This window comes from Pinus tabuliformis, chromosome 7, assembly GCF_031772625.1.
Source record: "Pinus tabuliformis cultivar Carrire ecotype Pingquan chromosome 7, CPIR1, whole genome shotgun sequence".
Taxonomy (NCBI): Eukaryota; Viridiplantae; Streptophyta; class Pinopsida; order Pinales; family Pinaceae; genus Pinus; species Pinus tabuliformis.
This window is the reverse complement of record NC_142293.1, coordinates 1,265,581,087-1,265,598,240: the sequence shown is the minus strand read 5'-3', so window position 1 is coordinate 1,265,598,240 and position 17,154 is coordinate 1,265,581,087. Positions and strand designations below refer to the sequence as shown.

The 17,154-nt window shown below is 41.4% G+C and overlaps 1 protein-coding gene across 1 annotated transcript in view; it reads right to left on the bottom strand.

The window, feature by feature from the left end:
- The window catches only part of LOC149252027 (tRNA/rRNA methyltransferase (SpoU) family protein), a 425,400-nt gene that overhangs the window by 160,583 nt on the left and 247,663 nt on the right, over positions 1-17,154 (bottom strand). The window lies entirely within an intron of this gene.

The window sequence follows — 17,154 nt, the reverse complement described above, 5'->3', positions numbered from 1 at the left end:
ACATGTTTTCATAAATTTAATTGATTTGTGAATGCTAGTTTACTCAAAACCAAGTTCACTGGAACCACTTAATTCACAATAATAGCCAGTACTGAGATTGATAAAAAGACATTTCATATTTCTAAAATCTGGAAAGAAAAATTTTACAGTAAAATGTAAGGCTAGTTACTTGACCAATGGAATAAGGGTAGTTGCAGCTCAACCAAAGTTACAGTTAGACTTCCTAGAGAGATTTTATTAGATCAACCAAAAAAAGGAATGAAGTGAAGGTTTAGACTCTTAGGCCATAAAATGGAATGGACCATGTCCTTCTAAGAACATTGTAACTCATTTCTGAACCTGTAGGAATATCTACAACTGGCCTATTGCCGGTTGTGCAGTTTTGGTTATACATATTTAATGCCATTCTATTGCAGAACATCCAATTAATTCATCAAAGAATGATTCCTTGCAAACCATGCGAGGGCTTAGTTAAAGACTAATGTCATGTCTTAAGACTTTTGTTAAAGAAAAAGGGTAATGAACCCAGTGTGACAATGTAGAACACTTCATTTTATGATTTTTGGGGATTTCTCTTTTCTTTTCTCAACATTAGCTACAGGGGTCGTTTATTTGCTTCAAAGGATCTTTAGGAAAGGAAACTACCATTTTTAAAGGAACATTTCCAGCCAAAAATGAAAAATGAAAATACACAAGGATTAAAAATAAGAATTATGTTTCGATGGCATAATAAACCTTCTTAGGGATGTGTTGCCTCAAAATCTAGCAGGCCTTGTAAGGGGGTGTTGTAGCTCAAATTGTACAGATGGACAAAAACTCGAGGCGGGCGCTATCACTCTGATCCCTGTCCTCTTCGTAATAGCTGTCTCCCAACAGCAGGCTATGGCAGGTAGTCCCTATGAGATGTGAGGGTGAAAGACCTATCAGCAACCGACAAGTTCGGGAGACACAATTGAATGGCCTAGCAACTTGCTTAATTATGATTAGCAAGTTCAATTATTAGCACGATTAGATTAAAATACTTGAGAGACCAGTGTCTTAACGTGAATTATCTACCAAGCCACCAGATGAGGAGTTGCTGCTTTAGGATGCCCACTATCTTATATGAAATGTGATACCTAAATCTATGTGAAGTGCAAAATCTTGGTTTATTTTAAATTAGATGCCTATCTAAATGAATCCTTCCTCTCAACTATTTTGAAGCTAGTCTCTAGTGTAGGTTGTGAGACAAAAACCTAGGGGAAGATAGAAAAAGCTATATTAACGACAGCCCCCCTACAATTCTAACCACCTGATGCCTCCAGCGCTACAGAGACTATGTCTCTAACGACTGCAAGGTCACCGTGTTAACCACTAAAGAGGGTCTAGGCTTTGCAAGCTGGGTGTGAGAGTTGATCCTATCTTTCTATCGACAAAGCTTATGCTTGGAGGTAGGTTAATTAGTGCAAGACTAGTCCTAAAATGCAAGTACAAGATGAGTGATTATTTTTAGGTGAGATTGTTAAGAGTCTTAAGTACTTAGAGGCAAATTACAATGATATTAATTTTAGAACAATGAAGTACTTAACAATGTAAAATGACAATCTTCACCAAAAGAAAGTTCTAAATAAACCAAATAGATGGTGCTAGAAAATGTTATCAAGATCACAATAGACAATTGCTCATGAAATGACCATATACAAAATCCAATGCCTCTTTCAACTACATATAAGGTAATGATGATCTTTAAACTAAATTAGCAACTTCTCAAGATTACTAGATTATAACAATAGAATGTGAAATTTCGGCTAACCCTGAATCCTATTGCAGCAACTGATGTTAATTCTTCTCTTTGTTAATTTAATTAAACAAATTATTTGTTGTGTGCTACCGAAAATATAAAAACAAATACACTGCAACCTTCACAAAACAAATACTGCAGAAGAAATAAAAACACTGGAAGAAATAGATGCACACACACAATATGACACTGTTATTTTTGGACTAAGTCCCCGGAAAAACCCAACTTGGGAAAACCAGTGTAGCAGCTAAGGGTTTTAATATTATTCAGTAGTGAAAATCTGAGGACAAACTATCGATGCTTAAACTAGCACTCCAAACAGAGAAACAACTGGCAATAATAACTAGTGAGAAAAATTTCTCACTCTACAGGTGATCCCACACTGACCTCGGCTCGAATTGAGTTGCTCCTTGCTCCCTCTACGTAGTGACTGCATCAGCCTATGCAGTTAATGCATCCCACAAGCTCGGAACTGTGTCTCCTCTCACTGTCTCGTCATCTGTTGTCTGGGAAACTGGTACTCTTTGCCTCTGAACCCTCTTCCCATCTTTTGGCTCAAAATCTCAACTTCTCCCCAGCAAAACGGAAATCTCCCCAAGAGGGCTCTGTCTTGCCTCTGTGTTGCCTCTTTGTGGCAATCACTGCCTCTCGGCAATTTACTCGCCGGAACTAGAAAAACTTCCTCTAGCCTCACTATCTCTGCCCCTCTCACTACTTCGACCTCGTTGAATCACTTCCGGCAACACACACCTGCTACTCTAGAAATCGATTCTCAGCAAAATCAAACTCTGCAAATGTTTTCTCCAAGACCCATTGACTTTCTTCTTATAACCCTATGTTAAGACTTCAACAGCCAAGATTAGATCTTAATCTATGGCTAGGATTAACTAGAAGTCGATCCATGTACTTTTCTAGAACATTCTCACAATGACTTAATTAATATTAATTAATTAGTCATATTCCCTAAGTTTAGACGTAGGAAATATTTTAAAAACGACTAATAATCTAATTAAGTCGTCTCTAGATGGAATTTCCAGAAACGGTTTTTGGGTTTTGGAGATTTCATGTATTCTAGCATCTCCACAAAATTTCAAGGCTAGAACACATCCAATGCTATAAAAACTAACACTCCCTCTTAGCAAGGAATGTGTTCTAGTGTTGCTGCCCACTGTAGCAAAAACCTGTCTCTGCATCATCTCCTTGTTGAAATTTCTAAGTATTACCCATTAGAAATTACCCTACACTATCTGGTTTATTCCGCCTACTTGTTTAATTATTAACAAGTTATTTAACCATATAAATACTGAAATAAACCTAAGTCACATGACGCGAGGACACGAGACACAGAGGACACGTAAATACGAGTATTCAATACGAAACGCAGCGACCTGGAAACAGGACACGGGGGACACGTTATATATATATATATATATATATATATATACCGAAATATAGTTTTTTATCCATATTAAATTGCAGATTGTAGCTTATCTAATCAAATTAAAATATAATTACTTCTCAAAGTTCATAGTTCACTTTAAAAAAATAAATAGAATCAAAATTTACTATTTAGAAATTAGAATGTGATATGCTTGGTCTTGATTCTTGAATATTCAACGTTCATTGTTCATGTACAACTTACAAGCACATAAGAAAATAACTAAGTCTAATCCTATTGATTTCCTCTGCCCCTCTTGCGAGAAAATGCCACAGCTTTCCCTTTCCCTTTCCCTCTAGATGTAGATGTTGGTGCTGGTGGAGTTGGCAGTGGAGTTTGCTATGCTCTAGAAGCTGAAGAACTAGAAGTAGGAGCTATAGGAGGTAGACCACGTCCTCTACTGGTGGCAGGGGTAGCCCGGGCAGGTGGTATCACCTGGAAATATTACAATCTCCCAATCCTGAAAAACTGATAAGTCTGCTGCATTTTGAATGAAATATAAAATTCTACTTTCTCCATATGAAATGCAATGAGGCCGGAACCACTCTCAAACATCCTGAGTCATTTCATGGTAATGTTAAAAACTTAAGTAGAAGGATGAAAATGAAGATTAAGGAGAATGTCACTTTTACTTTAAGAATTTAACATTACCATGAATAGCATATCAATACTAGGGCCTAGACTTGATCATTAAACTGCCCCACTCAAAAATTATTTGTTTCTTTCAAAAAAAATTGCAACTTATGCAGGCAACATTTTCTATCAACGGAATACGCATTTTCCAGATGTAGGACACGACGAAAACCGGCGAATACGTTTTACATTTTACAGGACACGATGAAAAACGTTTTCGACACGTTTTAGGGCCGTTTTCGTGTCCGACACGTAAAATACAGGACACGGGACCTTGGAGGACATGTCCTGTGACTTAGAAATAAACACAATGTAGTCTCAACCATCTACAGATCAACAACTGAAAGAAATAGACAAACACACAAGGGGCACCATTATTTTTGGACAATCGTCCCCGGAAAAACCCAACTCGGGAAAACTGGTGGAGCAGTTCTAAGGGTTTTATTATTAAGCATCTTTTCTTGAGTACACTGGGTGCCAAACTGGCTAACCTGACAGAGAAAATAATCTGGCAATAACATCTCTCTTCGGAACCAGATATTCTAAAAGTATGTTCCACGAAACCCTCTCCAGCACCTCTCTGAGGCACTGTGTCAGCCCTCCTGGCCTCTACATCAGCCTGAAACCCTCTGGGTTAGCCCTATGAGGCTCTGTGCAGCCTCTCTGGCCCTCTGCATCAATCATGCAGGCCCTCTGGGCCTCTACGCAGTCACTGTTGGCCTTTTTATGGCTCCCTCTAGCTCTGCGTTTGACTCTGCTTTGGTCTTCAGGCACTATCTCTGCCTCTCTACCTTGCACTTACTACCCCTCGCTGCAACTGTGATCACTGGTTCGATTTCTCTTAGCAAACCCCACTTTAGAAAATCGAACTGACTGATCAATCTGGTGTATCTCCAACTGACCCTTAAGCCTCCTCTCATACTTTTTTTGTTGAGTCTTCAACGGCCGAGATTACATCTCTAATCAATGGCTAAGATTAGATTTAGCTTGATCCAAGTCATTTAGAACCTTCTAACCCAGTTTTATATTAATACCCATTAATATTTTTATTTTCCTAAGTTTAGACTTAGGAGCCTATTAAAAATATTAATTATTTTAATATCTCCTTCACCGAGTAGAATTTCCCCAAACCATTTATGGGCCTTGGAGATCTCATGTGCTTTAGCCTCTCCACCAATTTTCATGGCTAGAGCACATCTAATGCTACCCAAAATCAACACTCCCTCTTAGCGAGGAATGTGCTCTAGTAATACTCCACTACTGAGCATCACCCTGATCATCCGGCACTAGTACCTGTGCTGATGTTTGGCCTTCCTGCCCAACATCCTCTGCATTGTTGTATCTTGTACTACTGCCCATGGCTCTACACTGCCACTGCTACATCTGTACGACAGCTCCTCGGCATTTGTGCTGCTGTTGGTCCTTCCTCCCAACACTGCAGCCTTCTCTCATCATGTTGCATCATGCTGCCCATAGCACTACCACTGCTACTACTACATTGCAACTCAATTACTGAGACGATGGTAACTGATTTACCCAACTATTGACATGCCTGTCAGGCTAGAAACCCTCCTGATGTTGAAGCTCCCTATACCGCTATCCTGTGCTCCCTATGTTATCTCTGCGCATCTGCAACATCTTTGTACCTCTCGCACTGTTGCAAACCCCTCTGTGCCTCTCGCACTGTTGCAAACCCCTCTGTGCCTTCCTGCACTGCTGCAACGTCATCTGTGCCTCTCGCACCGCTGCAATCCCCACTGCGCTACTACAAATCCCTGCACTCTAGCACTCTTTGTCGCTTCATCCACATCTGCTTCTACTGACATCCGCCATCCTGCTACTATCTCTTTGGGCTCCCATAGCTAGATATGATCCAAGAGTTTGGGTACCTCAAGGATCTTGCCCCTCATTGATTGTAGTCCTCCTGACTACAGCTCGATGTCTCCCCACCTCTTCTCTAGAGGCACATGAGCACTCATGGCACAATCGTCATCATCCTCTACCTCCTTCTCCGCCTTCATTGTCGTTGCCTTGGAGTCAGACGCCTCTCCCTTATTCTTCTTCTTAGGGCACTGGGTTGTATAATGGCCCAGCGCCCAACAGTTGAAGCACTTAATCTTGGAGAGGTCCTTTTTCTTCCTCTTCCCCTGCTGCCCCGCAGATGCCAAAGTTGCATCCTCTTCCTCCTTTTTCTTGACCCAGGGTCCTTCCCCCTGCTTCCCGCCTTGGTCAGTCGTCTGATCTCTTCTTGGTTAAGAGCTGCCCACAGTTCTTCCCATCCTAGAAGAATTGCTTTGCCCAAAATACTTTGGACGAACGTCTCCCACTCCTTGGAGACTACGTTTAAGGCGGTCCTCACCATTAATTCCTGATCCGACGTGGCCCCTATGGAAGTCAGTTGATCCCAGATCTCCTACAACCTGCTGCATAAGTGATCTATTTACTCCCCCTTCTGCATCTGGTATGACCACAGCTGATTCTCCAATAACATCTTCCTCTACACGGAAGTGCCTTGATACAGTTTTGTCAAGGTGTCCCACATTTCCTTTGTCGTATCCTTCTCGGCAATATGTTGGACTACATGATCCTTAACTCCATCAAGGATTATGCATTTTGCCTTGGCTATCGCATCCTCATACTTTCCATTATCATTTTGGTAGATTGGGATAGCCACGGTTCTCAAGGCGAAGGCCTTGATGCGATGTCTATCTAGAACAGACAGGATCCTAGCCTTCCAGATGACAATGTTGGACGCCCCGTCCAGCGTATCCTGATCCCTCAATCCGTTCATGGCCATCTCTACTCTTCTTTTCAACTCCTCTGAGTCTCTATTTCCCTCCTGGAAGTTCTATGTTAGAATCCCTTTGAGTCTCTACTTCCCTCCTAGAATCCCTTTGAGTCTCGATTTCCCTCCTGGAAATCCTTTTGCCAACAGTTGAATCGCACCTCTCTGATCTCTTATGCTCCTGCAACACTGATTTGGATTTCTTGGCTAGAAATCCGCCTAGGTAGTGACTCCCTTCTACCTTGGTTCTGTCCCGTTAGGCACTGTTCTGCCTCAACAGAAACAGCACCCCACCAGCCTCACACTCCACAATCTACCCACAGCTTCCTATGCCCAGCAACTGACGAACTGAGCCTCTAGGCTCTACGTAATCCTGGCAGTGACTAAATCGTTCCACTAGCCAACTGCATCACTCCTACTTGGCTTAGCAGGATGATGTGGCTCTTCGTGAGCCTCTTCTGCCTCTCTCTACTTCTGTGTTCGCCCCTTCTTTGGCTCAAATTGATGACACAGGGTCTCTGCGTCAACCCTTCTCCGCTGCTTTCTGCTTAGGAACAGCTTCTGTCTCTCGGGACAGCTATTTCTGCTACAAATTCTCTTATTCAGCTAGTGCCTTCAGCTCTCCTATGATTTGCAACGCTCTGATACCATGTTGAAATTTCTAAGTATTACCCGAGAGAAATTTTCCTGCACTATCTAGTTTATTTCATCTACTTGTTTAATTATTAACAAGTTATTTAACCATATAAATACTGAAATAAACACAATGCAGTCTCAACCATTTATAAATCAACCGCTGAAAGAAATAGACAAACACACAAGGGGCACTGTTATTTTTGGACAATCGTCCTCGGAAAAACCCAACTTGGGAAAATCGGTGCAGCAGTTGTGAAGGTTTTATTATTATGCAGTTTTTCTTGAGTACACTGGGTGCCAAACTATCTCATCCGACAGAGAAAATAATCTGGCAATAATACCTGTCTTCAGATGCAAATATTCTAAAAGTCTGCTCCACGAAACCCTCTCCAGCACTTCTCTGAGGCACTGCCTCAGCCCTCCTGGCCTCTGCGTCAACCTGAAACCCTCAGCGTCAGCCCTCTGAGGCTCTGTGCAACATCTCTGGCCCTTTGCGTCACTTCTGCAACCTCTGCGTCAATCATGCAGGCCCTTTGGGCCTCTGCGCAGTCACTACTGGCCTCTGCGTGGCTCCCTCTAGCTCTATGTCTGCCTCTCTGCGTCTGTGCTGGTCTCCAGGCACTATCTCTACCTCTCTGCCTTGCACTCACTGCCCCTCGCTGCAACTCTGATCACTGGTTCGATTTCTCTTAGCAAACTCCGCTCTAGAAAATCAAATTGACTGATCAATCTGGTGTATCTCCAACTAACCCTCAAGCCTCCTCTTATACTTTTTCTGTTGAGTCTTCAATGGCCAAGATTACATCTCTAATCAACGACTAAGATTAGATTTGGCTTGATCCATGTCATTTAGAACCTTCTAACCCAGTTTTATATTAATACCCATTAATATTTTTATTTTCCTAAGTTTAGACTTAGGAACCCATTAAAAATATTAATTATTTTAATATCTCCTTCACCGGGCAGAATTTCCCCAAACCATTTCTGGGTCTTGGAGATCTCATGTGCTTTAGCCTCTCCACCAATTTTCATGGCTAGAGCACATCCGATGCTACCCCAAATCAACACTCTTGTCACATTGTTGATGTTTGGTTGTTGCTACCCACCAACTACTGCGCAACTCTGACATGTGATTCATTTTTGTTGTTGCTGACTAAACTGCTGCCAACACTGCATCTGCACTGCAACTCCCTCTCGATCTGCTGCTGCTGCAACTACAACATCTGCAACTAAAAAGCATCCAAAATATTGAATCAATTGTGATCAATATGATAGATATGTCACCCCAGTCTTTGACTGTTGCTAGTATCTACGTTGTCACTGAGGCATCTGCGCTGCTACTGACTCTGCACTATGCCAACTGCACTCATGCCAACTCTACACTGCGCTCCCCTACATCTGACATGCAACTAGACTATGCATTTGTCACTGTCATCTGACTGCATCTACTGCCACTAATCCATCCTGCTACTAAATATTGTGGGCTCCCGTAGCAAGGTTCTGATTCAAGAGGTGGACCTCCTCAAGAATCCTACCCATCTGTAGCACTCTGGGGCTAAAAAACCAAATCACCTCGTTTGACTCCTGGGGATATGTCAGCATACATGGCGAAGTTTTCCTCCAGTGAAGAGGAAAGCCTATCGATCTTTGTTTACGCTGCTTGCTTGTCCTGCTTCTCCTCCTTGTCCTTCTTCTTGAGAGGACACTAGGTGTTGTCGTGGCCAAGCTCACTACATCTGAAGCACTTGACCTTCAACAGGTCCTTCTTCTTTCTTCTCTGCTCCCCTTGTCCCTAACTTGGACCCTTCAATGCGAGGGCCACATTCTCCTCCTCCTTCACCTACTTCAACCCATTGTTGTTGCCACTGATGGAGCTCTTCACTAAGTCTCGCCTCAACTCCTCTTGCTACAAATCGGCCCACATCTTGTCCCACCTTCACAAGGTTTCTCTACCCAAAATGCTTTGGATGAATACCTGCCACTCCTCGGAGACACTGTTGAGTGCTAATCACACTAGCTCTATGGTTTGAGCATTAGTTTTTTGTAGCATCGGTTGTGTTCTAGCCACGAAATTTGGTGGAGAGGCTAGAATACACGTATTCCCACAAATCATTTATGGAAATTCCACCTAGAGACAACTTAATTAAAATAATTAATCTTTTTTTAACGCTGCCCAGGTCTAAACTTAGGAAAATTGATTAATTAAAGGGTATTAATTAAGTCATGGTGAGAATATTCTAGAAGAAGACATGGATCGAGTTCTAGTTAATCTTAGCCATCGATTATGTTCTAATCTTGGTCGTTGATGTCTCAACAAGAGATTATAAGAAGAAATTCAATGGCGGTTGGAGAACATACTTGAGACACTAGGAGAGTTCGATTTTGCTGCGAAATCGATTTCCAGAGTAATAGCTGTGTGTCGCTGGAAGTGATTCAGTAAGATCAAAGCAGTGAGAGGGGCAGGAATAGTAAGGCCGAAGGGAGATTTTACAATCTGGTGAGTGCATAGCAGAGAGTCATTGAGTGCCACAGAGAGGCAGTGCAGAGCAGAGAGGCAACGTAGTGCTTCAGAGGGGAATCTGTATTTCGCTGGGGAGAAGTAGTGATTCAGTGCCAGAAATCGGAATGGGAGCCCGGAAGCGAATAGAATCGATCTTCCAGACAACAATTGTTCAGTTAACGAGAGAGACGTTGGTCCGAGTTGTGGGATACAGCACTGCATAGGCTGACGCATTGATTGCATAGAGGCAGCAGAGAGCAACTCATTTTGAGCCAAGGTCAGTGTTAGATCGCCAGTGGAGTGAGATTTTTCTCACTAGATTTTCTCTCAGTCCTTTCTCTGTATGGATTGCTAAATTTGAGCATCTATAGATTTGTACTCAGATTTACTACTGCATAATAATAAAACCCTCAACTGCTGCACCGGTTTTCCCGTGTTGGGTTTTTCCGGGGACATTGGTCCAAAAATAGTTGTGTATTTGTGTGTGTATGCGTCTATTCTTCCAATGTTATTATTCTTCCACAGTATTTTATTTGTGAAGGTTGCAGTGTATTAGTTTCGATATTTACCGTAGAACACAAAAAAATTTGTTCAGTTTATTTAACAAATAGAAGAAACTTAATCAATTGCTGCAGTAGGATTCCGGATTTCGAAATTTTCACATGGTATCAAAGCACAGATCGTAAGCCGAAGAGCTCAATAGCTTAAGAAAGAGGAATTTCGAAGCTCTACGTAGACAACAGTTTGAAACCCTCAGAGGCAGCACAGTCCTTGGCCAGGAGGGTTAGTTTTTGAGGAAAATTTGTTTCTCTGAGAGAGTCGACAAAGAATAAAATTTTCCAGATCAAAGATTAACAGAGGTAAAGGGAGACACAATATTTTTCCTTGCAGAGCAAATCTTCAACTCAGATGCAGTTACTTTGCAGTAGTTTGCTAGTGCAAAATAGCGTCAGGAGGAGGGAAGAGCACACACGTAGAGAATTCTTTTCTCAGGGGACTTCTAGCCCAGAAGTTCATTTTTTCCTAGCAAAGCAGCAGTAGTTATGCGCAAATTTGCCCACTACAATAGGGAGTGCGTAGAGCCAGTCAGCAGTTACATAGAAGAGAAGAGGAAGAATTTGACTTTCTTCAGAAATGGCATCAGTAGGGTTGAGAGATCAAGATCAGTTGGAGGGAGTCTCCAACTATGTGATCTAGAAGGCAAGAATTTCCTATCTTCTAGATGAATACGATCTCAAAACTTACATCGATAGTGTGGTAGCTCTACCCGTAGATGCAAATCCGCTAAAGTCCTACAAGAAGGAGACGGCGAAAGCAAAGACGTTGATTCTCAATGGGGTTTGAGATCATGTGGTGTCTCACATAGCTGGCAAAGATATTTCCCGGCAAATGTGGGAGGCACTTGCTACGCTATACGAGGGATCTTCCCAGTGGTGGAAGATGTATCTTGAGGAGAAGCTGAGATGCACAAGGATGTAGAAAGGGGAGTGCATAGACCCCTTTCTCATTGAGCTTCAAGATATCTAAGACCCGCAGTCTACAGTAAGGTTAGCGCCTCAACCTAGAGAATTGGTGCAGTTTGCTCTAAACAGTGTTTCCGAACAATGGCAGGTCTTCGTCTAGAGTATTATGGGCAGAGAAAAGTTACCAAATTGGGATCAAATGCAGTTCATCTGCAGCAGTAGGAGATGAGGTGAGATTTGGTGAAGAAGCAAGTAAAGGAAGAGGAGAACGTGGCCCTCGCATCAAAGGGGCAGCAGGAGTAGTGCAAGAGGAAGAAGGACATTTCCAAGGCGAAATGCTTCAGATGTGGTGAGCTTGGCCACTACATCACTCAATGTCCTCTCAGAAAGGAGGACAAAGAGGGAAGCAGGATTAGCAGGCTGCATCCGCAGAGATCGACAGGTTGTTCTCCAGATTGGAGGAAGAGTTTGCCATGGTCACTGAGATACCTCCAAGAGTGAGGTGGGGTGATTTGGTCTTATAGCACCGGAGAGTTACAAGATGGGTAGGATTCTTAAGGAGGTTCCCCTCAAGAATCAATACCTTGCTACGGGAGCCCAAAACATGCAGTAGCAAGATGGATCAATGGCAATTGGTGCAGTCAGGTGCCAAAGTGACAGATGCAGTAGCTAGTAGCAAGTTAGATACTGGGCAATGCAGAATAGATTTGACAGCAATGCAGTTGGCACAGTGCAGAGTCTTCAGTAGACAGAGCAGTAGCTAGTAGCAGTCAGGACTCAAGTGACAGATGCATCATACTGACCGGAGTTGGAGTTGGTTCAGTATTTTGGATGCTTTTCAATTGCAGTTGTTGAAGTTGCAATGGCAACAAATGGAACGGGAGTTGCGGTGCAGATGCACTGTTGCCCGCAATTCAACACGACCAGTAGCAACACAGATGCAACGTTTATCAAAGTTGCACAGTAGTTGGTGGGCAATAGTAGCCAAACATCAGCAACGTGACAGGAGGAGGTACAAAGACGAGGTGTTGCTTTAGTGAGTTGCAACGCTAGAACACATTCCTCGTAAGAGGGAGTGTTAGTTATTTATAGCATCGGTTGTGTTCCAGCTGTTGATTTTGGGTAGCATCGGATGTGCTCTAGCTCCAAAATTTTATGGAGGGGCTAGAATACATGAGATCTCCAAGACCCAGAAATCGTTTGGAGAAATTCCACCTGGACGAGGAGTTATTAAAATAATTAATATTTTTAATGGGTTCCGTCTAAACTTAGGAAAATAAAGATATTAATGTGTATTAATCAATGTAACAGGAATCGGTGAGTACTTGCGATTCCAAATCTGATCGCCCGTGAAACGATCCGAGTCGAAACTCTGCGAGTCAAATCGGGTGGACCAAGTTTGACTCGTGGTCAACGCGAGTTTGACTCGCGAGTCTACTGATTTTTCCGATTTTGCCGAGTCCCACCAGTTTTGGGTTTAGGGTTTTCGCTTGGGTTTATCGGTCCACCGTCAACGCCAAAGAGCTATTCTTGGATTCCATACACCGCAGAGTCGACGCCGCAGAGCCGACACCGCAGAGCCATTCCATACACCAGATTATTGACAATGCATACACCGCAGAGCCCTAGAGGCATTCTGGATTGTTGACATACACCGCAGAGCCGCAGAGGCATTCCGGATTGTTGACATACACCGCAGAGCTACATTCGACGCCGCAGAGCCGAATTGTTGACAACTTGACATACACCTAAGTGAGGTAATCTGTGTGTGGTATTCAAAAGCAATGCAGTATTTACTAATTATTATAAGGCAGCATTCATTAGCCCAAATCCGATAAATGCCTCTACATATATTTTGCAAAGATGCAAAATAGTGTTCCAAAATCCAAACAAGGCTAAGGTTTATTAACTTTATTTGAATTTTTATAACAATGGGAGACTCCTAAGTCCTAACTCATGATGAAATCAAATTTTCCTAACTTTATGTCCGATGGGCAAGGAAATTCAAATACCCTAGCACAAATCAGAAAGGACTTTCAAAAGCAATCCGACAAGTTAGTAGCAGGAACAATCTTATCCAATTTAGCTCACTGTAGTAGATGTTCAGTCCAAGAATTTGTTTGAAAAACAGCATTCAAAATTGTAAACTACAGAGACATCACCCTAGGACTTGAAGCCATAATAACTGTGAATGTAACAAATATGGTGATTTAGCAGCAGAAGCTTCAAGCAACCTCAACCAACTTGCCTGACTCTGGTAGATGATCTGTTCATAAAGCTGTTGGAAAAACAATGTTCAAGATTATAAACTACAGAGACTTTACCCAAAGAATTGAAACAAAAATAATTATGAATGTAACAAACATGGTACAAAAGGATTTTATAATAACAGACAGATTCAAAGAGTTTATGCAAAGCAATTCAAGATGATGCCACAAAGTTACAAACACACTTGGGCAAGCTCAGGAACCGGAATGAGAACTCTGCACCTTCTATATCAACCAGATTGTAGCAAGTGCTGCTCAATATTAGAACACTGCTCCATAACAGTGATCCTCACTCGCCTTTTGTATAGTCTCTATAATATATATGTTTACTGACATCTGTCTTCATTTAATTTTTTAGATTTCTAGCATATTTTAAATTTTTGGATCATTTTTAAATTTAATTTTTTATTGTCTTTCATAGGAGCCACAAATTAAATAGAAGCCACGACTCCAAATCTTAACAGAAGCCACAAATTAAACACAAGTCCAAAACAACAACAATGTCGAGGGAGAAGGACTTTGCTTGGGCTTATTGTGACAAGATTCCCGGAGACCCCAGGCTCCTTTGTAAATTTTGCAAAGCGAAATGTAGTGGAGGCATTTATAGATTCAAGTTCCACCTTGCACAAATACCTGGCCATGATATAGGTCTTTGCAACAAGGTTGACGATAATGTCAAACACCAAGCAACCTTGGCCATTGATATGTTGAGTCAGCATAATGCCAAGAAAGCAAAGCAAAATAGTGAAATAGGAACTCTTGGAGTTGATGGTTTTTCTACCACTACCCCCTTGTCACCTCGCTCTGTTGAATCCTCAATGTTGTTCCCAAGTTTCCCACACATGCCTCCAAGTCCAAGTCAAACTCAAGGCCAAACGAGTCCTTCCTTCAACACTGGAGGTGGAAACATAAACACCATTTTTCCTCCCCGCACAAAACTCGATTCCCAACCTACCTTGGATGCCATTAGTTGGAAAAAAAATATCCATAGTCAGGCAACGAAGGCCATTGCTAACTTTTGGTACCATTCTGACATACCTTTCCACTGTGCCAGAAGTCCTTATTGGCAAGCTATGATTGATGCAGTTACTATTGCAAGTCCAGGCTTCAAAGCCCCTACATCAGAGAGCCTTAGGAGAGATTTGTTGTTAGAGAGTGTTGAAGATGTCATGCTTGTGCTAGCTGAGTTTCGTTCATCATGGGGTAGAAACAGGGTGCACCATCATGAGTGATGGATGGACATATCAAAGGAATAGAACTTTAATAAATTTCCTTGTATCTTTTCCCGCAGGCACAATGTTTCTCAAATCAGTGGATGCTTCAGACAAGGTTAAGACTACCCAACTTATCTATGAAATGATGGAGGAAGTTGTTCAAGAAGTGGGAGAAGAACATGTTGTACAAATTGTCACTGATAATGCAGCTAATTATATGGCTGCTGGTAGACTTTTTGAGATTAGGCACCCCACTATTTTTTGGACCTCTTGTGCTGCCCATTGCATAGATTTAATGCTTGAGGACATTGGTAAGCTTCATTGGATACATGAGGTTGTGGAGAAGGCAAAATCCATAACCAAATACCTATACAACCACACTATTGTCCTAAACACGATGAGAAAATACACTGAAGGTAAAGAAATTGTTCGACCTGCAGTGACTAGATTTGCAACAAATTTCATATCTTTGCAATCTGTGGTTGAGCAAAAGATAAATCTGAAGAGGATGTTCTTGGGACCTGAGTGGATGGCATCTAAACATTCCAAGACCCTTGAAGGCATCGAAATTGTTGCACTTGTGTTTAATGATGGTTTCTGGAAAGATGCCGAAGAGATTATTGTTGTGACGAAGTCCCTTGTTAGAGTTCTCAGGTACTTCAAGTCTTTTAACCTTTTCATTTTTTAAATTTCATTTCAAGCTTCTTTTTATTTACAATGTTTCATATTTCTTTAAATTTGAATGCTGATGGTGACAAACCCACTATGGGTTACATTTATGAGGCGACGGATCTCGCAAAGGAGGCCATCAAAAGAAGATATGGGGATGATGAGACAAAGTATATACCTCTTTGGGACATTATAGATGCACGTTGGGATAGGCAATTGCATTCCCCCTTACACGCTGTTGGGTACTTCTTAAACCCACAATATTTTTATGATAAGAGCAAATTTAATGAGGATGGGAAGGTTGGCAGAGGACTTATGACATGCGTGGGAAAGGTGCTTCCCTAATCCAGAACATCAAAGTCGTGTCTTTTCCCAACTACAAGATTATAGGGTGCCATCTAAATTGTTTGCCTATACCAGTGCTATAAGACAAGGTCTAAGATGTTGCCAGGTACCAAGCTTGAAGGCTTCATCAATTCATTAAATTTGTTTAAACTTTATTTTGTATGTTAAATGTTTTATTAAATTTTCTTGTCTTTTTAAGTTTTTACTATTTAGTACTTATACTCACAAACCCTTACCACTTGCTAGGTCTTTGGTGGCAAAACTTTGGTAGTGATACGCCAGATTGGAAGAGATTTGCCATTCGAATCTTAAACCAAGCATGTAGTGCTTTAGGTTGTGAACACAACTGGAGCATGTTTGATAAAATACATTCTAAGAAGCGCAACCGATTGACACAAAAATGCTTGAATGACCTTGTATTTGTCCATTACAATCTACAACTTCGCAACAAACAAATACTAGGTGAGACTCGAGAGCTTGAATTTGAAGGTTTCATAATCTAGTTTGTACTTTAAAGTTCAAACTTCAAACTTCAAACTTCAAAGTGAAACTTTAATTCACATCTCAATGTCTCATGATAATGACAGGTTTGGATCATTCACCAATTGACCTTGAAGAGATATATTTACAAACCACAAATGCGGCAGACTGGGTCCAATTAGAGGGGGCTCCTCTTTTAAGCCTTCATGACTTGGAGAACTTTGAGAGTCAAGCAAGCGAAGGAGTGGAAGGAATCGCTTCTAGTTCTCACTCTTAAGAGTCTTAGACTCTTAGTTGCTGATTTTTTTCTGATTAGTATGCAGTTTTTTGTAAACTTTTAGAAGCATATGCTTCTAAGTTCTGGTTCTATGTACTATGTAGTCACTGGTTAGAACTTAGGACTCAGGAGTCAAGACTCAGTGCTTTGGATCATGTTTGGACTCATAACATATATGAGATACTTATTCATTCATGATATTTTGGACATCTATTGATATTATGCATTGTTTGGACATGCCTTTACCAAATATTAATGAAAATTTTTTTTTTTAATTCAATATATGTGTATATTTTTATTTAATGAATTCAGCGATTTTTTGCTGATTTTTTCCCGATCCAATTAAAACTCTTCTATCTTTTGCCTCGCCGATTTATTGTCGATTCCGAGTCTGGTAACATTGGTATGAATAAAGATAAGGGTGAGAAGCTTCTAAGAGATGAGGATCAAGTCTGTTTTAATCTTAGTTGTTGATTAGAGGCTTAATCTCAGCCATTGATTCATTCTCAGGAAAAGTATAAGAGAAGACTTGAGGATCATTTGGAGATACACCAACGGATACTCAGTATCCCAAGGAAAACCGATTCTCAAAGAGAAGGAGATCGATTTCAAAGGGAGAGTTATAGGGTGGAGGAAGAGGAGGGCATCAACAGCAGTCAGTGACTGA